The following is a 27,572-nucleotide window of genomic DNA, read 5'->3' on the forward strand; positions in this document are numbered from 1 at the left end:
ATTCTTGGCTGCATCTGTAGATATGTTCTCATATTTTTGTTCTGCCTTCCTGCTACATAGCAGGACTCTTGCTCGTGTAGTAGGAAGATCAGCTGGGTACAGAGAAGCATAATGTACTTGCAAAAATAGTGCCCTTCCTTACTGATCTGAATGTTTTATATGCTAGAGGTTTTATCTTTATCTATCTTGGTTAGCTCTTCTGTGACTTTAAACTAGAGCTTTTAATAAATAGTCCCTGCTGCATTTTCAAAACCATCTTTCATTGATTTGGAAATCAATAAACCATATCTAACAAATCTGACCTGCTAATGAATAAGGATTTGCTCAAACTACTGTTTAAAGCCATGGAAATTTTATATTGAGCCCAGGAGTGATTATTTAAATGTTGGTTAGTTAACAGGTCATATTCTTTAGAATGGCACTATTAATTTCAACAGCTCTATTGATTTCCTTCCTATCAAATCTGAATTGATAGCAACTTCTCAGACCAGTGCTGTTGGTTTCAATTGATCCAGCAGCTTGGCTTGGCAAAAATGTTGTGAAAAATATGTGCTGTTAGTGTGCAATAACTCTGTGTCAGTGTCAATTTTTGTTTCACTCCAAAAAACCCAAATGAAATATAACAGATATGAACATTCAGACTAAGGGCTCAAATGAAAATTATACTTTTGACCTAAATAACATGTGTGACATACACTCCATGATGTTCAACAGAAAATGAACTCAAAATATTACAGTTCTTTTGAAAGCTTTTTTATTTGAAAATTGAGCTGGAAATCTTTGAGGACTACACTTCTGTATGAAAACCAAAAGACATCTTTTGTGCTGTTCATGGTACTTAAACTTCTTAGTTTTGACTGCAACTAAGCTGTTCAGAGCAACTGGCTTTTCCTCTCTTTTTGCCCATATTTCTTTCCACTTCCTTTCTGGTTTCCATACAGAAATGGTCAAGCCCATACACCCCAGAGAGAGACCAAAGTTGCTGCATAAGAATTCTGGATTTTTTTTTTTATGTTTTACAGAAATATGATAAGATTAGTCAGGAGGAGCGTCTTCAAAATCACAGGAAAGTAAAGTGTTAAGTGAACCAAAAACATGGTGTGTGCACCTGGCTCAGAAGAGTAGGCAGCATGAAGTATAAATTGCAGTGTAAGTGAAAGATACAGCTTTGCAGTGATTCTCCGAAGGCAAATCAGTCCAGTGATCCATATTTTGTGAGTCAGTCTGTGGTTTTTCTCTTCCTTTTACGTATCTGCTCAGTGCTGTCAGTGCTTATTTTTGTGGCACTGGTAAGCCTCCACTGGCTGCTGGGCTTGGATTCTGTATTTCCAAATATCTGGGAATTGCGTGCTTTGGGTTTTCTCTGCTCAGAGTAAACTGTATCTTTCTTGGTTGTCTCTGAAAACCTTCCAAGAAATAGGAAAGATGTTACCTTTCATAACAAGAGGATTTCTCAGCCCACTGTTGCTAATATCCTTGTTTCTTATCCCTGTCTTCCCTATACACCAACAGAGACATGCACACCCTTTACCCTCCTGTTTTAGCTCTCTGGGTACCTATGACAGTGAAAGAAGACTTAGTTCCTGACTACAGATGCTCTTTGAAATCACATCGCTCTTTCTCTGTCTGCTTCCTCTGCAGCCATCTCCCTCAGCTTGATCCTGCAGCTCTGGAACAGTCATACTGGAATTTAAGATAGTTATCTGTCATTTGTATTGATGATCATTATAGCTTTATGCACTAACCCTACTTATTGGCCATTGAGCTCAATAACATTCCATATGTTGCCAAGACTGGAATTAAAGAGTGATGAATCAGGCTTTATCTATCACAGCGATCCTTTCTTAGAAAACTTGGCATGTACTTTGAAAGTATAAGGTTAGGGGATGTTAGTCACATAACAATTGACCCATGCTTAGAAACACTGGAGGAGATGTCAGTCATAGAGTGGAATTTGGAAGTAGTGATAAATAATTTATACTAGTGATCACTTGGCCCTTATCTAATAACCCATTCTGTACTTTCCACAATCTAATTTCATTTGGCGTTAGTGATCACTGCTTTTCCACTTAAAGTGATCTGATTAGACCTTGAAATATTTCCATTTTTCAAGATATAGCACATCTTCTGCAACTCTATGTAACATATATTCAGGTAGAATTTGATTAGACTGGGCAATTTACTTGTGATTCATGCCTAGTTTAAGATACTGAAGCAGGCAGGAAGGCGCCAGTACAATTTTAAGCCATCCAGGGCACCAGTTAAAGAGCCTTTCTATGTCCTTGATACATAATGAACATTTTAGTTACTTTCAAAATCACATCATATTTGCTGATTGTAAAAACAAAACTCAAACGAACCTGCCAGGAGTGCCTTGCACATATAATTTTTTTCCTCTTGTCAGAATTCTAGTGTGCAGGAGAAACCTGCACAGATTACCATACCAGGAAGGACTACTATGAGACTATTTTGGGTGGTGGGGCTAGGACGAGTTTATGTGTTTGAGCCATGGATATAGCAGAAATTAGCATTGGCACAGGCAGATATCACCTGGTTTTTTTATAGATCATAGTTTAACAACAGTATTTGTTACTGGCCTAACTAAACATACATATATTTATATATCTATGTAGTTATATATTTTGTGTGTATACTGGTGTGTATTTGTACACATATATGCAATGTGTATACACCTATACACACATATATAGTGTGAGTGTGAATTTATATACTTATTCCTATACCTGTCTATATGACATATTACATACACAACAGATGGTGCAAGAGGATGTTGGGCCAAATTGGGACTAGGGCTAGAGCAGGATCAACCAGCAGCAGGATCCTAGAGCAGGATCAGCCAGCATGACCTGTGGCCACTTTATGATCTCTGGCTATGGAAGTGGCCTCCAAGTTGAAACCAAGGCCAGAGAGGGTTGAGGCTTGTGCAGGCAGGGGTGTCCAAAAGACACTGTGCTCACATAACTGCTCCCCTCTGACTATTTGGATCTCTTCAGGGTTAACATTTGGGCCATCCTTAAAGTTAAGGTTGAAGCCATGAGAACCAAAGGGTAAATGTTAGCATTGGAAAAAGCCAGCATAAAATAGCTAGATTTAGCCCAGAGACTAACAAGGATGTTGGGCTTAAGCCATCAGGAGTTATCCCTGGCTACCACAGGGTCAACAGGCGCAAGCAGGTACCAACATGGGACATCTTTTCAGTTTTATCATAAGACCGGGCAGTCTTTGATCTGCATTAAGGAATCAGTTCATGTCTTGCATAGTTACAGCAATTCAACCTTGGGATGGGTTTAGTGAGGAAATCTCAGCCCGCATGCTTCACTTTTAGGCTTCTGCCCAGAGGGGTCAGGCGGACAGTGTAAATAAGTTGCTAGCATTAAGGTGACCCATGACGACCCTAACACTTATTTTAAAATGAGATGGAGTGTCACTTTAATGAACATGTCACCATCTTCATCTTAGATTTTTTTTTCTTGTCTTTCTCTATATTTATTAGGTTGGAGTGGAATTTATTATACAAAGGTAGGAAGTAAACTCAGCTTATGCAACTACTGAAAGCAAACTTCCTCACAATGTCCTGATCAGTTTGTTTCTCTCTTCTACAGCACTTTAGCTTGCTCTTTCCCTGGAGTAAGGCTTAATATTAAGCTTCATTAATTTCAGAGGAGCCCCAGAGTGGACTGGGACATAGAATAACCCATAGTCCTATTTTTTCTTGGGATGAGTGAAAAGTAATCTACTCTATAGCTTGGTACATTCATACAGCTCTCTAAATGTTGATTTCATTCTGATTCCACAATTTTCATAAATGGCCTCTGCTTTAAAACGGTACGTTTCAACATTATAGCTTATACTAAAACTAATTGCTGTTGTATCTAAGGTGATCTAGCATGAAGATAAAGAACCTCTGTGGTGTTTCAAAGGTCCCTGAGTTGATGTTCAAAATCTCATTTTTTTTCCTCCAACTTTTCCATGTGAAGTCAGTCAAGAAAATAACAAAATTAATTCATTATTTATTATGCCTCATCAATCTTTCTTTGGTGTGCACAAGCAGGGACCTTTTCAGTATTCCTTTCAGTCATGTTAGCAGAACCCAATAAGAAGTAAATACCTTGATGAAAGTAATATACTATGTTCTTATTCCATTGGTTTGGTCTCTTTACTAAAGCATTGTGTATAGTTTAGCTGGCATTGATGATGTCCATAGTATACAGGCAGAATTGTGTGGCCAGAGGGAGATGTTATCTACCACAAATTATCTATCACAAGTTACCTCTTGCAGCCTACCATGGTATTTTGTTTTTTTGAAGTATTCTCAGAATTATTCTGTCTTGGCTGCAGTTATGCCTCTGGACACTCTTACCTTCAAAAATCTTTCACTTTGGCCTGGGTTTGATTAACTCTTTACCTTTTACTCCAAGTTTAATTAACTCAACCTACATCAAAACCAACAAGCATTACGGAGTGGAGTTCAGACATCATTAAATGATGCCTCTTACTTTTGCCTCAGTCATTTAAGGCCTTTAATTACTGCAGAAATATGTACAAGAGCAATGTATAAAGTACACATTTTTGCTTATATTATTAATTATGCTTTTTTGTATAGAGTAGGGACCTCTTGCCTATGCTTAATTAAAATGGAGCAACTAATATTCCAAAAGAACAGAAGTTCCTGCATTAGTAATCCAGCTGTTCACAAAACCCACGCAAAGATATATTTGAAACTGTTTTTCCATTGATTTTCTCTCGGGATTTGGAATTGATGGGTTGGAAAAACTTTGTATTCTTGTTAACTAGATCCTAAATTTTCTGAAATCATGTCAGCAGTGATCTAAAGAGGGATCCTCATGTCTTCTAAGTCAATCAGTTTTTCAACTAGAAAACAAACAAGCAAACAAAGAAAAACTTCAGAGAACAGTGTAAGAACAGTTACCAACCAAATAAATGTAAATGAGCTACAATGGACAGACTCCTTTGTACTATGGTTTAGCTGCTTTTTATTGCACTAATAAGGATCTGAAAAAGGTTGCTAATCTGTTGCGCTACAGACACACCCAAGAACTTTGCAATGTAGACAACCAAGAAAAATCTGTAAGAAGTAAAACATGGGGGTAGATAAGCTGGTTTGCCTGAGGGTGAACGACAGGTCCCATTATGAACACTGGGCTTCCCATTCTAGTACCTCTTCAGAGTTCAGTCTGTTAGGTCTTTCATCCCTCACACTCCTTTAAAGTAAAAGAAGATTGAGAGGTGACTTGATTATAGCATAGATACGAGTAACTTCACAGGGAGAAAACACTGGCTACTGAAGTGTTCTTTAATCTAGAAGACAAAGGCATTACAAAGTATAATAGCTGGAAGCTGAAGTCAGACAATTGCAAATGAGGAATAAAGTAAGCATCTTTACATAGAGAAGGTGATTAAGCAGTGGGAGAAAAATGTATCAGAAGAATTCTCAACTTTCCCATCAATTAAAGGTTTCTGTAGCATTTTCAGATTAAATGAAAAACATTTTTCAAAATAAAATCTTTGTCTGGAAACATATGTGTGATTTTTGATGAAAGCAGAATCTTTAATCTGTGAAATATTGTTTTGTTTACAGTTGTTTAGGTTTCCTTTCACCAGCTGTTATATTCAGATTAAGGAAAGGTAGAAAATATTGCAACTGTATTATGTATTTTATTTATTAGTATAGAAGATGGCCTCCTGGAGTTATGAAATTATGTCAGAAACTCAGCTTCAGAACAAAACCTTCAAAAAACCATAAGCTTCCAGCCTTTTGGCTGGCGAGAAAACTACAAAAGTGACTCAGTATATCTCAAAAGTCTCGGAAACCAAAAGACAAATAGCAAAAAAGACACATTAATGTTTAAAATAATATGAAAATGTTGTCTACATTAATGATTTGTTGAATACTTGAAATAAAAAGAAACCTGGGTTTCAGGTAAAAGACAGAAGATAAGGTGTCTGAAAATATTTGAACTTATTTTTTGTTTAGCATTTTGATGGTATCGTGGTTTTTTTTTTTTTTTTAAAGGAAAATGACCAAATACTCCATTTTCAAATAATGAAGAAACTCAGAATGCCTGTTGTTAGGAAACACCTGAATTACAATAAATTTACAAAAAGAGATACCTCTACTTTTCCGTATCTTTCCACTGTGGTTCAAAATTTTTGTTCTACCCTCAGAAAATAGCAGCTTTGATCCTTCTGAGGAAGTTTTCACCTTCTGAACTCTAAGGCTGGCTAGATCTTAAATACCACTAATGGAGGGTTTGCAGCATCAGATGGGCATAAGCTCTGCTTGTTTTATTTTAACATTTATGTTTTTCACTGGACTCCTATGGAAGATCAGTCTAAAGACAGTCCCAGAAAAAGCCTGAAATGCCGCAATTAACTTCTGTTATACCAAGAAAACACTGCTCTCAGATTTGACTGCCTCAGTGGCTTGGATAAACACAAATCGTCCTAGTGCAGTGTCCCGAATGAAAGTGTGAACCCGGTCCCAAGCTGTTAAAAGGCTGCAGCCGTGTTATTTGTTTGTGCACTGCTGGGGGAGGATGAGAAACTGGAGGCGGAGGGAGGGAAATCGCCCTGCGACGCCGCTGATTCCATTGTTCTCCTGTTACAGCCTTATCTCAGTGGCCAAAGAAAATGTCAAAGGCTGCAAGAGAAATGCAGAAGCAGAGTGGTCTGAGAGTGACGGCTGTCCTCGGTGCAGGCAGAGGGTCAGGAGAGGTAAGGTCATGTCTTATTATAGAGTCTTCATGGTCGCTACAGCTGCCCACAGCTCCCCAGGCTTTGTTAAGAGGGTATGTTTTCCCAGCATTACCAGACTTCTAGGGGAATAAATTAACAATCCTTTTTTTATATAATGCCCTGCTTGTTAACTCATTCTGAATTTCAAAGGAAAACAGCCTGTTGTGCATGAAAACTCGGAATTTTTGTCTTGCATCTGAAAAGTCTGGACCTCTGCTGGCAGGATGTAATTTAGGCTGCAGACCCCCCACTCACATAGCTCTTCCTGTCCGCCTCCTGTTCCTGGAGCCATTTTTTTGCTCTCATGGGAAAGGATGGCTCTCGTGAACAGCTCCTTGTTTTCAGGATGGCATCCCTAGCACAAGGCAGCTGTGGGAGGGGGCACCAGAATGGAAATGTAGGAGGTGGCAGGTGAAGTATTTTGAAAATTTGCAGCTATCTTTTTCTGCCTATTAAGAAAAGGGTCATAAAACATTCTTCTGTCTTGCCCTGATGGACTTAACTGCCCACTTGAATCAATATTATAGAAATGATTTTCAGACTCAGCCTACAACAATTCCAGTTTCTCAGTCAAAATATACCAATCTCTGCACTCATAGAAAAGCTGACTTTAGTTTATTGTCTAGTAAATTGCTTGCCAAAGTTGTGTAGAATAAAAGGTAGAGTACTAATACCTTTCAGATCTATGTGCACATTGCCTGTGACCACAAGTTCTTAGTCCATGTCCAGGACTCACAGGTCTTAATAACACATGAATAAGAAGGCATATTGGTATCTGAAATATATTGATTGAAATGAATGGAAGAGACATTTACCATGTGTTCTTTAGCTGGAAGAGAAGGGAAGAGAAAGAGGGAGAGATTTCAAGGTTATAAATTTTAACATGGTTCATGCAACCTATTTATAGATATCCAAGAAAGCACAGCCTTTCCACTAGATGACCAAGTCTCTCTCTCTCCCCCCCCGTTATGTCATTGTAGAGCTCTTATCATACAGCCTTTTTGCTGCTCAGGTTTGTTTTCTGATATAGTCAGGAAAGTCATACAATGATAGCTCAGGCTTTAATTTTCAAGACAAATCAATGAGAAATCCTTATGTTGGGAAACGACGACTGACACAATATAGCTACTGAACAGGGTGAAGGGTTGTGACCACCACATACATTTGCTTCTGTAGTGTTCCTGACTCCACGTGGTCTCAGTCTCTGGACAGATGGGACTAGCAGCATGGAGAGGATGTGAAGCCTTGTTCTGTATTTTGTCTGACTAAATGGGTATGAGAACTTGAAGATTATAAAGCTCAAGGACATATAGTTGGGGTTTATGAGGACTTCTGCTAGGATTGTTGGCATTTGTTGATATTTTTAACACTTCTGAAGTTTTGGCAATGATGTTAGACACAAAAGAGATTCCTACAGAGGAAATATTAATACATTAATATCCCAATCAATTTGGCTTCCAAACATTAAAAAAGAGAAAGAATAGGGAAAAAGAGTAAGGGATGGTGAGAGCACAATGCCTCGCACAAATGGGTGGCACTGCTGCCACCCATTTCCTTTCAGACACAGCTGAGGTCTCTTTCCAGACACAGAGGTGCAGACCACAGCCAGCTGTGGGCTTACTCTTTTGGGTTGTCTCCCTTTGTATTATTTGACTCTTTCCTATAACATCCCTCCACAAGCCATCAGCAAGACAAACAATTCTCATCTTCTTCTTCACCATCTCCCAGGGCACATGCTGCCTTCAAGGTATTGCATAAGAGGTTCATAGTCTTCTTGACATCTTTGATTCTTTTCCCCAAGGCTCGATGGATTGAGTTTTGTTCCTCGTTTCTTCTTCCAGATAAGCTCTTTATGCACCTATTTCTCAATTTCATGGGACTAATGAGGCGACTTTTAACACTGCACTGTCCAACAGAGTATTGGGGAGTCACAACACGTACATCCTTTTGGCTGGCTGATACTTTACAGTCACATTCAATATCCTATAGGTTCACTGCAATTACACTGTAATTTGTCTTTGTATCTCACATTTGTGTGATATATAGTTGTACAATGTAATCTGGGCTCTAAAAAATGCATTAATTACTCAGCACTGTGATTATGCATGGCTAATTCATCACTGGTACAGTAAACTTTGGTTACAGGATTTTTTAGTATGGTATTATTAAGTGTGCAGTCAGATATAATATACCTGGATTTCAAAAGCAGACATTAAAAATATCAGACTGTGGGATGAATGCTAAGATATTCTATGTTGTGTTCCATTTTTATTTAATGGCAACTGCCATATAATTTGCAGTGAAACTGTTGCATAATTATGCTCTACCATGAAGTGCATCTTCTTTTAGAGTAAGCTTTGCAGTCGTTTTCCATAAGATCTCTGTGCTACTGATGATTTTCTGATAGGGTTATCTCCATTCTGATACATTAACTAAATTATGGCAGAGGCATTTCTCTCACTACAACATCTTAAATAAAAAAGAATTTTATTTTTTCTTTCCTGACATTCTTGAGGAAAATCTTATCTTCTGTTTTCCTTGGGGATGGCTTTGTTACAAAATGATTTATTCTGTTCTTTCCTATAGAGGGATGGGTGTCTATATGTCTGTCTTCTTTTCATTTACCCTTTTTATCTGCTCCTAAGTTTTCTCTTCTGTCCCTCCTCTCCTTGCATTTTTTTACCTCTTCCATCTTCTGTTTCTCTCTCAGCGTAATATGAGCTCTCTCAGCTTTCTCACCCTCCCTGTCTTTTCTTAACAAAAAGTGATAAAAAGACTGCTGGTCCAACAGACTGCTGGGAGGAACCTGTGTTTACATTTTAAGGTCTTTGGGAAATGCTTTCTTTGTCTTCTGTGTTTTACTAAGCGTAATACAAGAGTCCAGGATCACGATGAGAGCTTCCTTGTGCTACCAAATTACACATAAGTAATGATAGGATGTGCATATGTGATCTGTGATTGAAATCTCCTTATCAATATGGGTAAGAGAGCTCTTTTGAAAAGCTGAAGGAGACGCAGAGCAGGTATCTTACACTGCTTTTAGGGAAATGGCTTACTTCCTCATTTAATGACTACTGCAGTTCACTGTCCGGTGTTCAAGTCTCGTCTGTAAGGACAAGATTAATTTAATCTTGTTTTAAAGATGTGATTCAGGACACTACATAAGCACTTAACGGTGTACCCTAGGCTATCACACTTGACTTCAGCAGGGTACTCCAGAAGGTCTTGCATCATTATCTGCTAGAATGAAGTATAGTTGTGATTTTATCAGATCATTTAAACACCTAAAATGGTAGTAGGTATCTATGTTTAGTGGTCTAAACCACTTCCTTTAGTGAGTTGTTAGACCTTTTCATCTGGGCATCTTTTACTCTGTGTAAAGACTTGCAATCAGGATCATATGCACAATTTCTGTGTACACAGGAATTGCTTATCGGCTAATATGGCTATCAAAGGTTGAAACAAAGATACTACTAAGTTAAGCATTTTTATTTTTGCCACCCTGGTGCGGATATTTGAGGAGTCTCTGTTGGTGAGGCAGTCAGGGGAAAGCATTGGCCTCCATTGCTCTGTGAAATGGGTTCATCCTCAGTGTTGCTAAATTGCTTTCTTTCTACTCTCCGTTTTATTCCTCAAAGTTTTATAGCTTTTCATGCCAATATTTCTCTTCAGAAACTGCGTTCATAGCTTCTTATGAGCACAGCCTCACTCCTCCACTCTGTGCTCTCTTAATCTGTACAACTTAATAGTCAACATATTCTCTTGCTCACAGATTAATGTTGACAGCTACAGCTCAAAGTTGGCTGGGACATAGCCACACAGCAGAGCTTCACACAGCTGGTCACACTCTTGACCAGCCAGCTAAAGTTGAGTCTTAAATGACTAGACTGTCTCTCTGCAATAGATGGAGATGACAAGCCTTTCTAGAAAGTAATTCAGCTGTTTTAGGGTGGAGATCTTCTATTCAGCTTTTGTAGATGTTTTAAGTTGGGTGAGATAAATCCCAAACTTACAGATCAGATATGGATGTCTGACAGATCAGATATGGATGTCTGACATGCTTAACATCCCCAGATCTACCTGACAACCAACTGCTAGCATGATCTGTGGTGCAGGGACTCACACTGTGAGGGTGTGAAGGTGGAAGGACTGTCTTACTGTGCCAGATGAAAAACGTTCCAAACCTGCCTCTGGAAGTGGTCAGTAGCAAATCCTTATGGAAGGCTATATGAATAGAGAGAAATAAAACTTAGTCTTCCAACTTCCAGCAGAGATGCCTATTCTCAAAGTGTCTGAATTTTCTGGAATTAGGAATTTCTTTGAAACTGAAGATGTATTTACTTAATTGCATTCCCTTAACTGTATTCCCTTAAATGAAAATGTAGTCCCTTAATAGTAGGGATGTATGGCTTTTACATATGGTGTTTACATGTATTTATGTTCATATTTTACTTAGAAACAAATTAAGCTGGAAAATAATATTACTGCATCACTCTGTGGCTATTGGTTACAGGAATACAGCAATTTGGCTTCTGTTCATGTATTTATTATTTATTTACTTATTCCAGAGACTTAAGCAGCCGTGGAAGATGATCATATGCTTGGAGGGCTATGAGCTCTGTGAGCTTGCTGCTCAAGTTATTGCTTTCTGTCTCATCCTAGCCCTGCTCTGTTTGCTCCTCTCACCCAGTTCAATACACTGGAAAGTGATAAAAATTTTGCTCACTGCCTATTGTTCCCAGAGTAAAATCTCCCATTGATTCCCATGGTCGCTGGATGAGGCCTGAAATGCATGGGAAAAAAAAATATGCTGAGCTGATGGTTTATTCAAGAGAGCAAATTATAGATGAAGCGAGGGCAATTACTAGAATGAAGAGTCCTGACCTGTGCCCAGCCTTAACTCAGGAGTGACAAAGATTATCTAAACTGATCAGAGCTTGTGTTGGATTAAGATATGTTGAGGCTGGCTGTGGTTTGCCAAAAGGAAAACAAGCCAACATAGAAATGATTTATAAAAGGAAGAAAGATTATCACAACAAGCAGCAAATGAATGAATTATTAATTATTCAGTCTTGGGAGGAAATTATAACACTCTTTAAAGAAGCAAGCATGCTAAAGAAATGGAGCAGTAAGGAAAGCTGCTCTCAAAGAAACAGCAATACTTATTTGACAAATCTGCCAAGGAAATATGAAGCCAGCCTCCTAAATTAAGGTAGAAAGTGAATAATTTGAATGGGACTATTAATACCATTAAAATTGATTGCCTTAAGATTTGTTGTTGTGCTGTTAGATTAAAAGATAGATCAATGTCAGTTTTGTATGGGAGCCCCTCCCACACCGATCAATCAGTGAATCTACAGCTGCTGCCCTCCATCCCTCCCAGCACATTCTTATTTCTCTTCCACCACTTGAGTTAGGGGATGCTCATATCCTTAAGCCCTTTATTTTTCCATGAATGCAATCTGCTCCACATGGGGGATGGCAAATAATCCTTGCTATAGAGCCCTCCTACACAGTGCTTACACTATGCACTGTCTTAGGTGCAAAATTGCCCTATCTGTGTCCTGAGTTGAAAGGAAAAAGGATACATGAGGGCATTAATAAAGTGCTGGGCTAATGAAAGCTGTTGAGAGGCTGAGATTATTAGCACATGATGGGTAATGCACTGACATGGGTCACTTAAAGGTTGGGGTCTTTTTCTTTGTTTTTCTTTCTCAGTTCTGGACACAGACAGAATAGGTTCATTTGTGCCCATAACAAACTCCCACTGATGTGCAGCATGCGGTGTAAACATACAGCTAGTAAGTGGCTTTTTTAGATGAGGAATGTCAGATATTAAAACTGGTAACTACAAAATCAGACTTCAATGTGCTTTATACTGGTGACAACTTTGCCTGATGGAAATCTGACCTTGACCCTTAGTGTGTCCTCCTAAAGCCTATCAATAGTACTGCTGACAATAATATCCCACAAATTTTCAGTATCACAGGGCTTGATTTGTGCCTTGCTATAAAAGCTCCATTAAAGCATTCTTTTACATACTGACTGGATTCAGTTTCTGGGCTCATCCATGTTCAAAGCTGTTCAAAAAACATCTTGCATTATGCAGGTAAAAACCTCAAAAAGAAGAGCATGCGAAGCCATCTACTGTGGACTCCCACGTGTAGGAGGGAGTTGCTGTGGTTGCCTCTGGGCTTGTTGTGTGCTGTTCAGAAGAGTTACCCTTGAGTCTGCTTCTGCCTCCAGGATACCCATGCTGCTGCCACTGCCATGAACACTTGTGATAGGAAGAAGTTTACCCTCTAGAGTTCAAATCTACTGCAGCATCTTCTGATGCAGCTTGAACTACTGGTTGCTATCCTCTAATGGGCAGATTTAGCAAGTACACATCATATCACTAGTGCTTTCTTTCTGCCTATTTGTGAGAAAGTGTCAGGAAGGGTGTCTCAAAGGGCCAAAGCCATTGGAGAGGATGTTTTCAGAGTACCCTCAACAAGTAACTTTGAAACTGGATTGTAGACTGCACCTCAAGGTATGACTAAACTATATGTAGGTATACCTGATAGGAATTTAATCATAGCAGCACAGACTTTCTCTCTGCTTCAGTTGTTTCCCACAGTACTGGACAAGCCCACTTTGGAGTTCGTGCTGCAATAGCTTTAATGGTACTAATGTTTGATATAACCAGATTAAGCATTTCAAGATTTATGGACAGCAACAACCTTTCCTGATAATAGTGTTGATTCACCGTGTCAGAGACCTGCAGAATCAATGGATAATTTGAGCCATGACCACAGAAGATAGTGAAGCCTGTGGACCATATCAAGAGTGCTTCAGATGAGCATCTGAACTTCCTGAAAAATGAAGGGTGTAAGTCAAATCCATATGACTGTGGCATCTCACTGGAATCTTTTCATTCCTAATAGTACTTTTGAGGGTGGCGATACAAACATAATGATGTGGAATCATATAAATAAATGCATGCAGAAATGGTAAGAAGTTGTGAATTATCCACTAAAATATTCTGCCAAAAATGTAATCCATTCTCATCTTTTTTTTTTCTTTTTTTTTTCCCCCTGGAGTCTCCTTCTTTCTCATTGTACTGCACCCCAAGCTGATCCTAACTTCAGTAAGAAAACCCAGGGTCAGTGCTCACTGAATTGCTTTATAATGCACCACTTTATATTAGAAGCACAGCAAAGGGTTACATCCTTCAGAAACGTTGAACTGCACAAATCAGTATATAGGTATATAGTCCACAGTTCTGCAGGAGCTGTTGTAATCTTTTTTTCCAGTTAGGAAGTTTTGGAAATAGGAATTTCTTCTTCCTAATGTTGATTTGATTTCACTGTTTAGACTTAGAAGGTATCTGTACCACCATATTCTGTCAGTGTTTCAAGAACTGTGTATGCAGGTCTAATCAATATGGTGCTAAAATGCTGACAGAAGTCAAAATAGGTTTTCTAGTCTAGGTGTGAAATTTCCCCTAAAACATCCTTACTGTAGACAAGGTGTGAAGTGCAAGGTGCAGCCAGAGCATGGTAACAGCCACCTTCAAGTTTTATATATTCACTCTTTTCTGGAATACATACTTGCAAGAGAATTGGCCTGTTTACAGGAGGAGGAGTTCTCCTGAAAATCCTCTGGGAACTGCCTGTAGTGAATGTGATAGAGCTACATATATTGCTCAAAAATGAGAAGAAGAAAATGTGCCCACTCAAGATGTTAACCAAAAAGGACACACTTTCCTCATCTTACACTGTAATTATTCTGACTGCATTATATCTGTTATGGAGATTATGGCAACAAAGAAAAAAATCTGCATTTTAGAAGGGTGTTGTGACCAGCAATAAGAATGGGAATACAGTATTGCTATTTTCTTTTCCTTTAATGTTAACATCCACTAATCCGTTTCCACAAAATGCAGTAATACACAGGAATAAGTAAGAAAAATTGAAAGGCATACCTACATCTCTGTTTGGCAGAATCACCTGATTAAATGAATCCAAACTATCGTTTGTTGGATATAGGACCTTATAGTGAAGGACACGTATTTTCAAAATATTATGCTAAAAAGAAAATCCCAGAAAAGCTAAACATTGATTATAAATAGAATACTCTGTGTCAGAAAACAAATATATGTACATCTTGAAAGAAACCTTTCTAGTTAGATAGCGGTTAAAAAGGTCTAGTCACTAAAAGGTTTGTATGGCATAAAGTATTGAAGGTTTATTCTTTTATGTGTTCAGATAGTGCTGTTCTCTTGGTAGCTTATGATGTTATTTGGCTCATTGATTTATCTTTCATTGATTTGTATGAATCTAGATTTCCTGAGAATGTACTCTGTCTTAGGAGTTTTTTTGGAAGGTATTAAAATGATGAAAGCTGTTGACTTGATAGCTTTGGGGACTGAAGATATCTATTAATGCTCTGTTGTTTAAGAAAACCTGATGTAAATTTCCACACACTAATCCATTAATTTGTCTCAAGTCTTGCTGGGAGGGAAAATTTCTGGGGTGATATTTGGTTGTCTATGTCCCTTACATCCATGAGTCTCAAGCTGTCATAAAGTCCTGGTGGTGACTGGACTTCTGATACATAAAAAAGGATTCAAGCATCACTAACACTGACCCTGAACATCCATCAGTTTAAAAGATTCCTTTCAAAATATTTTTATAGAGTCTAGTGAGGAATTAAAGAAAACATTACACTGCTTTCAGAATATCATCTAGTTCTTCCTTGTGTTGTGTTCAGCTGTCAATTTAGAGGTGGAAGGCTTGGTAGCCTAGTATTGTTCCCCTGAGTCATCTAGTCTCTGCATCTGTGAACCTCTCTAGAGTGATCCCATGGTCTGTAGCAAAATACTTACCAGGGGAATAAAGCTGATTAGCTGCGGGCTTCCTTGCTCTGGAATTTAAATATAAAATTGTGTGGCTTTTTCTCTTTCTTTCCAGAAACACTGCTATGTAAAACCTTGGTTTGTTTTCTGTAACATTATTATGAATTTCATTTAGTAGTACGTTCTAATATTTCTATCAGTAAACACATTTTTTGCAATAAAAGTGGAAGAGTCCTGCCAGTGATAAACTTATTGAACTTTTGTCATATTTCCTCAGGGAAATATTTGGTCTTACTGCAGGAAAAAAAACTCAGAATTTTTAAGATAAAATTAGTCTGCAGAGCCAAATGAGTAAGAAGACAAATAGCCTTAAAATAATTGTGACAAAAAACAAGAATGTTTTTAATTCTCCCAGAATTAATAATGTGTTTGTATATTTTTAAACCAGCTTTTTAATATAATATGTAATTTTTTTCCATATGTAAATCAAACTAGCAATTAACGTTATGGCCTAAGCATCCAGGTAGAACTTGGATTACTGGTCTCCTGTATGGTTTAATGTATGAGAGGTTGCTTTGCACCTTCTTAGGGCAGATCATTACTTAAAGAGTGAGAGGATCTTAAGGATTAGGGAATCCTGAATTTTGGAATGCAAAAAGCCCCAGGCTGTGACAGTCTGACTTTTGTAAGGTACTCCAGGTGGAGTTCTTAAGACCACTGGTGCCTTTTGGAAGTTTTATTCAAAGAGATTTTAAAAGGTTAAGAGCCTTATTACTATGGAAATACAAACATACTAAAAAAGCTCCAAAAATAGGCCTTTGTGAATTCCAAAAGAATCCAATCCTTAAGAAACTATATTTGAGAGGTTTGATTCAAATGATATCTAGGAAAATGGCTAATAACAGCATTATCAGCATTTCTTTTTCCGCTTTGTTATGATTTCATTTAGTTAACAAAGGATCTTCATAAACTATGATTTATCTTTCACTGTGCATGTTTTTTTTATAATGAGGTTTCATCTGGCAACTCCTTCCTTCTGTGACTCCACTCCACAATTTGAATCTGTATGCTGCATATCATTTTATGTAATTAGCCTATATTTAGATACCTCTCTGTGATGGAAGGTTCCGAGACATATGCTTTTTCCTGAAAAAATATCTCTGTGGCAGCTTTTCCGAACTTCATTTGGACCTGATCTGTGAGCAGAGCCTAGATCTATCTATTGTACGATTTGCAACACCATTCTGTGCAATTTTAAATTATTTCAGTGATTGAGAGCCCCTGAATGTATTTTAACTAGAGAGACATAAACAGCTCGTTTAAGCTGACCTTCAGATGTCCTTTCCTTTACAGTCCTGAGACAATTTCATAGGTGAACAATATAAACTGTATGCAGTTTGTTACTATCGGATACAGCAGTGAAGTGGCATTCCCCCTTCCCATGGTTGATGCCTGTCATGCTTCGTCAGTGCTGACAAGCAATTATTAGTCTTTGTTTCTTTTATACTATATATTGGCCAAACAATCATTGCAAGGAATTGTAGAGGTAGAAACCATTATCTTTGCACTATAGTGGTAACAGAGCTTTTAGGCTTACTGAAAATATCCATTAGGTTCTGTTCTCTTATCTACAAATGCTTTCTATTTTGCTTTGTGCTATTCCGGCAGTTGAATCACCAACTTTTGCTGCATTAAGAATGGATAACTCTATTCTTTCATTGGGTGATTTTCATTTTCTACTGGTCTTTGTTCAGGGTTGAAGGCATTCTTCATTTGTTTTGAGTCCCACTATATTAAATATAATTTGGATATCAGTTTTAGCCTCATTAACTTTGAAGATTTTGTTTTCCTCTTAGCAGTTGTGACATGATATGACATTCCTGTGCAAGTTTAAACAAAGAAAAAAAAATAAAAGAAGACAAAACACACTGAGCCAATTTTAGTTTCTGAGCTGGGAGGGAGGTTTTTGAACTTCAGTCTGCTAGGTGGTCATATCTATATGACTCACATAAATCATTGTTTTCAAGTACTCTTAATAGCCTTCAAGAGCTTAAGCAGGATGCAGCCATGGAGAACAAAGATTTTTTTGCAGGTCTCTGAGCTACCAGCACTCCACAGTTATGTCCTCCCACCTGAATTAGAACAGACGCAAGTTATCAAAGGTCTCGTCTCCTGCAGGAATTGTCCTTGGTTGAAGACACACAGTTGCAGAAAAAAAAATTGCCAGTGCAGGCAAAAGAAACAGCCTTTTGTACCCACAGAATTTACTTCTGCTCAGATCTCTGGAGAGGTCCAGCACTGGTTCTGGCTATGGATTTTCATTTTCTCAAAAACCCATGTGATTGTGAAACCTCTTCCACCATCCCCATCAGAAATCAGTTCCCTCTACTTGCTTCCTCTGGCCTCTTAAATGTCCTCAAGTTTGCCCTGATGCCATTCAGGGGTCATCTGTTAGTCTCTTTTGTTGAGCGAGATTGTTTTCAAAGTCTCTTTCATGCTGTCATGCTTGGAAAACATTTGGTAACCTTAACTGGAAACTGCTTCGTATCTTTCCTCTTGATTAATTAGCATGGGGCCTACAAAATGAAATCCTGCTTGTGAAGGAGAAATATGGGCATACACACAAAATGAGTTATTTAGAAAGACAGATCCAGAAACTGACTTCAGGACTAAGAAAACATATTTAATGAAGATAGAAAAGGGGGGAAGTATATGCACATTTCCCGATTTGGTAGCACCCACTGTGTACTACAGTGTTGCAAGTGCTACAGCTTGGTCACTGTACTTAATGTTAAATCCAAATTTTAATCAAATTCCTTAGGTGTTACTTAGGATGAGGTTTTCTTCTTGCATTTGCTAAAGCTGCCAGAACTATTCAACTCATATAAAACCGAAAAATTGCTTTTCCACACCTCATTTTTGGCATGGTGTACGGACAGTTTATATAAAAGTAGTTACGGTCACCCATTGTTACAGTTTTAAAGGGTTTATTCTCTTTTATCTCAACTTCTGTTTCTTTTCTCCTGATATAGAAGAAAGGTTTTATAATCCTATTAGCTTATGTACTGTCATTTGACATTTTTGTCTTTGACATTGTCGATGAACGAGGAAAGGATCTGTCCAATATATAGATCCAGTTCATCCCCAGAACTAAAATATAAGTTGTGCTTTTTTTTTTTTTCTTTTTCTGGTGGGTTTCTACTGTCATGTTGTCTGACAGTAGAGGAATGAGGAGACTTAGGCCCCTTCTGCTGCATACAGACTGAGATGAGAGCTGCTCCAGGAAGAACAGACTAGCTTGTCAGTGCTTTCTAAACATGAATTATTCTGTCCCCTCATTCCAATCGTTTTCTGTTCGAACACTGTCTGCTCCCCACTCCTGTTCCCAGGTTACTTTTACATCCATATTCAATCCCATTCTCAGCCTGCCTCAAACATAATTTCTCATTTGCACATAGTAGAAATGTTACTTTTATTTCTTCTGACTTGGGACAGACAGCTCTATTTCAGAAATACCTATTATACTTAGGTCTTCTTCAGTTGCAAGATGCTCTTTTCTTCTAGTTGCTTTTAGACAGGAGGACAGGAGACAGTTCATCTGATTGGACTGTCTCTACTGTCATCTTCTTGTGTAGTTTTGCAGGAAGGCTACTGCCTGTCAAAGCTTTCTCCCAGGTGTCCCTTTCCTGGATCACACGGAAGAAGCAGGGAGGCTCACGCCTAGACACTTCTCCGAGACATCAGGCCATGCACTGAGCAGCTGCTCTAGCCTGTGACAGTCAACCAAGTACCTAGGAGAAACTACAGACCTGCCTGCATGAGCTGAACATTCAAAATCCCTCTGACAGGAGACACCTTTCTGTCCTTCTCTAGTCTTTTTCACTCATTATCTACTTCATTTATGTAGTAAAATCTTATACTGCTATGTATCTCACTCCCCACACCAGTAAGACCAGTGTCACATAGGGGCCTCTTAAGCATTCATATTTTACCAGTAGTACATATATGAATATGGTTCTTATATCAAGAAAGAAATATCTGAGTAGTCTCACTTCGTTGTTACTGAACTCCTTTAATGCCATATATATTGCATGTAAGTACCTGGCATAATGCTCTGAAGCACTGAAATCTAACCATGTCCCTTTCTTTTCTCTAAATTGTTTTGTGGAAGACAAGAGTAGGAGCTGGCTACAAACCAGTTCCCAACAAAGCTTCCAAATTGTATCTGGGCTCTGGTGAAGCTGATCACTGGTCCTGCATGGAAAATATCATTGATATATGTAAATATTAGTATTTCACAAATGGAGAGACTAAAACTGTCTCTTAAAATGAAGAACATGTATCAAGAAGAAGTTTTACATAAAAAACCCCCGAAGTAACTCCCTTGTATTGAACTTCACTCTGTTTTATTTGAAGCTGCAAATCCATGTCAGCAAAGAAAGTGAGATCCTTTCAATATTGTATTTAAAAATTAGAACAGTTCTTTCTTATATATATCAATATAAAATTAATGTGAAGTCTGTGTTGTGGGACAGGAGAGTATTTTCCAGTTCCCAGGTTTGTGTCTGCATCCATGTTCCTTTGCACATTTCCATGCAAAGGACATAAAGACCAAAGAAAGTCACAGAGCACTTGTTTGTACCAGCTCCTAGCTTCTACCTTCACAGATCACATGCTTCTTTCCTCAGAGATTTTTGGTTCTGCTTTAAACGTCAGCCTTTACAGTACTTTCACTGCTATGCTGTGTATGCCCGTGCAATTAATGCAAGTACCATTTACTCACTATGAGTCACTGCCCATTTACTGACTTACTTCTAAGTCACCAGAGTACTTTTTAGCCAACACCTTTTCCCCATTTTTCAAACTGACCTTTGTTCACATCTTTCTTCAATTCTCGTTCTAGAAACAGGAAGGTGAAGAGAACACTGAGACTATTAAAAATACAAACAATGTGAGTTGAAATAATAAGAAATAAGAAGACAAAAATAAGACAATAAAATAAAAAAGAAGACAAAAAAAATTAAATTATTTCTTCTTGCTTGCTTGCTTACTTGTTGGTTTTTTTTTAAAAATTAATATTCTGCTCTCAATGAACTAAAATATCCTAAAAATGCAAGAAGGAAAAGCAGCTGAGGCAGAGATTTGTAAATGTAAAAAGGGCAGTTATGTGTGTAACTCTTACCAAAATCTACCAGTGTCCAAATGCCCTTTGTGCTTTAGAAAATCTCTCTCTGCGATCCTTTTTTGCCAGGTTTGAGCCTTCAACCTGTATTTATGGTCATTACAAAAGCCCTGTGAGCAGGGACTTAAGCTAGGAAAGGCTGACATTCCCTCTAACTCTGGTGGCACTAGCAGGTGCTGCCAAATAAATACCTTGAAATGTGTAATAGCAGTCCATGTTGAAGTTTTGAGAAATCTTTTCTATTAGCCCCCATCTGCTTTTCAAGCAGAGGGGGTAGGGGTCTATTAGATTAAGATGCTTCCTGCTGGCTCCTGCTGTTGTCAGCCAGGTGATTGTATACGATATTTACGTTCACCTCACCACTTCTAATTACACCTTTTCTTGAAGCCATTGGATGCACTCTTATTCAAATATTCTCTCTTGATTTGTCACTGCAGAATAGACTGTGGTCCCCTCCTTCATTATCCTACATCTGATGATCTTAGACTTTTATGAACCTTACAGTTTAAGATAAGTGCTGACAGAAGCAGCTTGGGTACTTACAAGTAATTTTTAACCATCAGCAGTGCAATTAGTGTATATCAGCGAGCTTCTCACTGGTCAATATGGAAATATAAATAACACTTTGCTTTAAGATTTCATGAGCACATACCTCAGTATACTTTCAGCTGGTAGGATCAGCATGGTAAACCACTGACAACTTTTAGCTGTATGATGTTTTTCTAAGGTTCAGCCATATAATTTAGCCTGAAGTGGCCTGGGTTACAGCAGTAGCTATGCTATTATTAGAATAGCTGTCCTCACAGTGATATGGTTAACTGAGCAAACTAAGAAGTACTTGACCTGTCCTGACTGATTTTTTAGTATTACATTCACAAAACCCCGTTTTTAAAACATGCTATTTATTTTCCTCCCACAGCATCTGTGTGGTGCCAGTTCCATCAAAACAGCAAGGAAAAACCAGATATCCAGCAGGGAATGTCAAATGACCAGGTACACAGGCTATAAAAAATGAGAAAATACTTAATAAACATGGCAATTTTCAGAATTTTATATACAGTAAGATATAATTTTTGTGATAGATGGGTGGTTTTTTTAAGTTGATGGTAAAATTTAAGTATACTCCCTGCTTTCCAAGATTTCAGTTCCAGAGTGATGCATTTAATGGCAGAGATGATCTTAAATTCCTATGCTTGATATGTCTCATGACATTTGTGTCTAAAATTTTCGTGCATAAGAACGTTTATATGGGAAGAGTTTGCGTATTTATTCCATTTGCTTTAAGCCAACAAATAAACCTGAAAAAAAGATAATCCGTATTTCAGTAGTAGAAAATGAATTAATGGGTTGAAATATTCATGGTCATTCCACCCTTTGAAACAAAATGAATTTGAGGAGGACATAACTGTTCTCAAGAAGGCAATCAGTAAAAGAATAGACCTGTCAAACAAATACTTCACGTTGAATCATTCACTGTGCTCTAACATTTAATTAACAGATGAACACAGTTGTCCTTGCTCGTGTCCAGTTATAGGAAACCATTATGTGTTCCCTACCATGTCTCCTCACTCAGTTAAATACTGCAGGAAGATCTGTGTTGTCAGGAAGCTGGAGCCATCGATGTTTATTAATTCATGACTAGTGCTTGAAACACTGACCACAGAAATAAAGCCATGAATTTGAGAAGGAACTGCCCATGTATTATAGCTGGCCCTAACAGATTGTTTGGTTCTTGGCAGAGTGTTTTTGTTCTCTGTCTGCTGACTGATGGTGTTTTTTAAAAAGAGAAACTAGCATTTAGAAATGGAACAGCCCAGCTGTCTGATTGCTTTTTGGATAATCCCTTTGATACTTTGTCACTGAACAAAACAGTCAGGTGTATGGGCTGTGAATAAAGACATTTCATTTGACACATTGCCATGTTTGGGATTTTTGGATCCCTGGAATTTGCTTTTCCTTTGTCAGTGAATCCTTACTTCTGTCAATTTGGGTCGTCATCTACTGCAAATGAGTTCCATTTCATCCTAACGAATTTTTAACTGGCAGACCTAATCTGAAAAGTCACAGTTTGAACTTGGGACCATTTGCTTCTGAATTGCCACAGAAATGACACACGCTCATTCTAAATTGAGAAAAAAAAATATTTAAAATCTTGAAAAATATTAAGCCTCAGGCTACTTGTCCTTTATGTATCTGCTAGTAAAAGGAAAAGACTTTAGGGGATGGTTCTTTCAGCTTTTGCTGCAGAATGACAGTTAAAAAGGAAATAAACTAGAAATAGACTAGAAATAACTCCAACCAGGCTTGTGATGTGTTTCAAAGAGGTACCATATTTAGGCCAGTTATGATAAAAGTTTACAGTTATCAGGTGACAGTTCAGCTTGGCAATAAATATGACCTCTCTCTTTTATTCACCATGCATAGTCTTTTTATAAAAGTATTATTATTATTGATATTGAGATATTTGTGCACCTTTAAAACTGCTGAAGTTCTCTTCTTCACATTTCATTTGGCAAATAGTTGTGATTCCACCTTGCTTGTATCCTGGATAAGCAATTGAATGAGCCATGTAAGGGCCCTATTGGACGGCACAGGGAGCATTTAATCAGTGATAACAAGTAATGCATTGCAACATACTTTATCATGTGTGTTTCAAAGTATCTTGTTTGACATTGGCAGTAACACTACAAATATATGCAAAATAGAAGTCAGTCTGGACTTAGTGCTGTCTTGGGAAAACTTTACAATATTTTGCTCTCAGTCAGCTGTTAGTCAGCTGCAAAACACAGGCACTGAATCCATTGGTCCATGTGAGGAACAACCAATGTGGAAATTACAGTTCCTTAATCCTAATAAATTGTCACAGTCATGAAACCAAACTGAAATCTTTATCACAAACACTTAGGGAAGTCAAAGCCTTTCCCAATTCAGATTGCATTAGACTAAAACTAGAATATTTTAACGCAAAATCTCCCGCTGCCAGGGCCCTGAGAGCACTTGTAGGGCTGACGTGGCTCTGCTTGTCCTCAGCTCTGTTGTTTGCATTTCGTGGATTAACCTTGGACTCAAGGTGTTACCTTGCTTTTGCCAGAAGATCACTGGACAGTCAGTAGGAGCTGCTGCTGCCGTCACCCTGCCCTGCTCGCCTTGCTCCGCTGCCATGGGGCTGTGCTCTGTCGGCGAGAGCTTGGCCCTGCCTGCGCGGGGGCTGCTCCTGGCCTCCCTTCCCTTAGGGAGCCACCTGCTCTTGATGCTTCCTGACAATCCTTTCTTAGCTATGCTTGTTTCCTTGCTTGCTAAGGAAATATCTTATAATTATTTTATCACATTTTAGCTTCTTTCACTTTTTATTTTTTTCAAAAGCAGATACATGGTTATTACATATTAAAAATTGCTGTATGTTACAAATGCATTGTTGACATTTGTGAACAAACGCAAGTTCTGCTTTTGAATGGGTGGCCTTCTTTCTGTTTTCATGTGAGCTGCATAAACTATTTCCAGAATGAACTTGGCCATTAGTTCCCAACATGCTGTTTACATAGTTTGGAAGATAGATCATGAAACAGCAGATATCTTTGTTTTCATTAATAGTCATAGATTTTAAATCCAGAAGAGACTGTTGTGTCATCTACTTGAGCTCCCAGTAGCACTGCTAAAATTTGGGTTACTGTCTGGGTTCTACCTTCATATCTTGTGACTGAGATCTTAAGACTGACACTGCAATTTATTAGTATGATTGAATTGGTACAGACTCCTTTGTTTCCATTTAGTTATATTGGTTACGTGGTGGGCAAAAAAACTTAACTGCAAATCCACGTGTATGTGTATTTTCACTGCTTTTCACCCATACTGATTCACCACTGGCAGTTTGACCTGCTAATCCTCTACAGTGAACTAGAAATGCAAAGATGTCACATTTCTTTAGAAGATGTCGTCCCCAGGCAAGTCCGTCTCTGATGAAACTGGACATGGCAAGATGGAGCATCAGTGCTAGGTGATTGAGATTGCTTCATAAGCTCTTTGATATACCAGCCCAGAAAGCACCCAGAAACACACCAAACAAACACTCTTGCAGGACTGTGATGCTTAATGGGCTTTTCAGGAAGCTGGAAGCAAGGGCTTCACCCAGTCTCAGCATGCAAAGGTGATTATGTATAAAGAGATAAATTCTTATCCTGTGGCCTGTGCTGGATATTTTCCTCCAACTGCCTCCAACACAATTCTGTAAGATGTCTAAGAGCCTTGTACCTCAGTTTTGTTGCTGGTCCTTTCTGGGAAGCAGACTTTAAGTGCAATATGTGACAGAAGCTGTGAAGGAGCTTAGGAAGGCTTGTGGAAGAGAGGTGAGTTGGTTTAAGTTGGCCTCGGATTTTGTAGAGGATAATGGCTGAACTTTAGAGGAAGCAGGAGGTTATAGAAGTGTGAGAACAGTCTGTTTCATGCTGCACAGGTTTGTATCCTCACTAACACTGTCTTTCAGGTGCTTCTGCAGACTGGCAAGTAGAAGTGGTGACTATTTGAACCTGAGCTGGAGGCTCGTCTGTCCCATATTTTCAAAGGATGAGGCAGAACAGGCTGGGCTGACAAAAGCTGGTTACAGCCAAGACAGATGGGCAGGTACATCTGGTCAGAAATGTTCTGTCATTGCTTGCTGTCATCTTGGGCCCAAGCAGACTTTGATCCTGCCCCTTGGTGTTCACCTGGCAGTGACAGAGCTGGGACCCAACACCCCATCCCTAAAAGTGGGAGATGGATTAGGCAGCTACGCTGACCTGTCCAGGCTGATCTCTACCCAAGACCATGAGTGTGCTCATGGAGGTGCTTCCACTTCATTAATGAGGGGTTCCTCTTTGCTGTGATCGGCATCTCTTCTGTGATGTGTGCATGGCAGCAGGGCAGCCCAGGAAATGGAGTTACATGTGGCTGGGGATTTCTGAACATCAGCTTAGATAGCTACTGTTGCTGAGCTCTAACATGGTTATGACGATGGTGGTGTGGTGTATGCTTTATGCACAGCCCAAGCACTGGCAAATTCCCTGGGAGAGGGCTTGTATTTTAAATTTTTCCACTGGCTCTTTAGGGAAGGGATCAATGTCTCTTCAAGCTTATCAATATGGATAGCTGAGGAATTTAATGCTCATGATGTACCAAAGTGTCCTCTTACAGATCAGCTCAGAGCCAGCTGTTATACCAAACTCATAGTCTTCATCTAACAGGGTTAATGAGACTTTTCTCTATTTAAAGAACAAGAGATTGGGTTAAGTGTGCAACCACCAGCAAAACAAAACAAACCCCAGACTTTCAGGCTAGGCTTATTGCATTACACTAAATGGTGTTAGGACTTGGGTCCAGGCACTGGAAGAAAATATTCTGCACAGATGCATTGCTAGAAAAAAACCCTTTGGATTCTGAGTTCAGCCAACTTGTACTCTGTCAAGTAACTTCTGGGGACAGTGTTAGGAATTAGCAGAGACCATGGATCATTCCTGGCAGGAAGCTACAGAACAGAAGGGGCCAGACTATGCCATTGACCTCAGGGCCAGGGAATGGGCCCTGACACTGTTTGGTTTAATGGTATAGATACAACCTCAGGATAACAATTTATAAGTCAAGATGTTTAAGGAAACTCAAGTATGTTTAGAAGATAAACATTATCTCATGGACAGCTTTGAACAGACTGTTGTGAACTTTCTCACTCTTTCAGGTTTGGCAAGATGAAAATACAGTACAAAGAGGTTTTTTTGTGGTATTTTGTTGTTTTGTCTCCTGGAATTTATGCAGAAAAATACATCTGAATAGGTTGCTGGGAATGTCTGGCCTTAAATGGAATGGGTACCAACCATTTGCAAACTGTAGTAAGTCAGTCTTGGTCTCATTTTCAGTTGAATGGTCTCAGTCACTCCTCAGTTTCTAACAGGTCTATTCCACCTATTCTATTCTTCTTCACACTCATAATGTTTATAACACCATACTATTTCCAAACACTTTAAAAGTAAAAGTTTAAAAGAAATTTAGTGGCTTTTGATTTTTATTTTTATTCAAACTCTAGCAATCAGGTTTCAGCATAGGCGCAGTGGCCATGGCAGTTCTTACTGCATTGGGGTGGCACCTGTTAATAGTTGATGTGCATTGTATAGTAACAGCAATAATATTTTGTTTAACCATAGGAAGTATTTTTGCCTTCATAGTTTAGGCTTTGAGTTACTCTCAGATCTGCTTCCAATTACCAAATTATCTGTTTCTACTGGCAAAAACTTTTTGGTTGGAAAAGTAAACAATACTACATACAGGTTTTGAAAAACCTTATGTCAAACAGCACAAATTAGTTTAGCCTACTGTCCCAGTGCAAGTGCCTGGATGTTAAACTACAGGGCTAGGAACATGTTTTTTGGTGAAATGTCTGGAATTTACCTAATTTTACAATCATACAGCTAAGCTTTTTCTGTTATAAAGTAGAATTACCAAATGTAAGCTTGTGGAATGCTTTTCCGTCCTCTCACTGAACACCAAACATCAGGGACCATTCTGTTTAATAATTGGAGATAGAACAAAATGACCAAAGCACAACACCAAAGCTGCCCAAATAATGTAATAATATGCCCTTTGGTTGCTTTCATTCAGAAGCATTATCAGGGGAGACTGATGTTATCATGCAGTCCTTCATCTTCAACAGAGTAGGCTGCTCAGATGAGGATGGTGCACTGCCTGTTGGCACCAGTCATATCTGCAGATTGTACTGAAGTATTACAAAGGAGGACAGCTATAACGTACTTG

The sequence above is a fragment of the Ciconia boyciana genome, chromosome 3, assembly GCF_034638445.1.
Source record: "Ciconia boyciana chromosome 3, ASM3463844v1, whole genome shotgun sequence".
NCBI lineage: Eukaryota > Metazoa > Chordata > Aves > Ciconiiformes > Ciconiidae > Ciconia > Ciconia boyciana.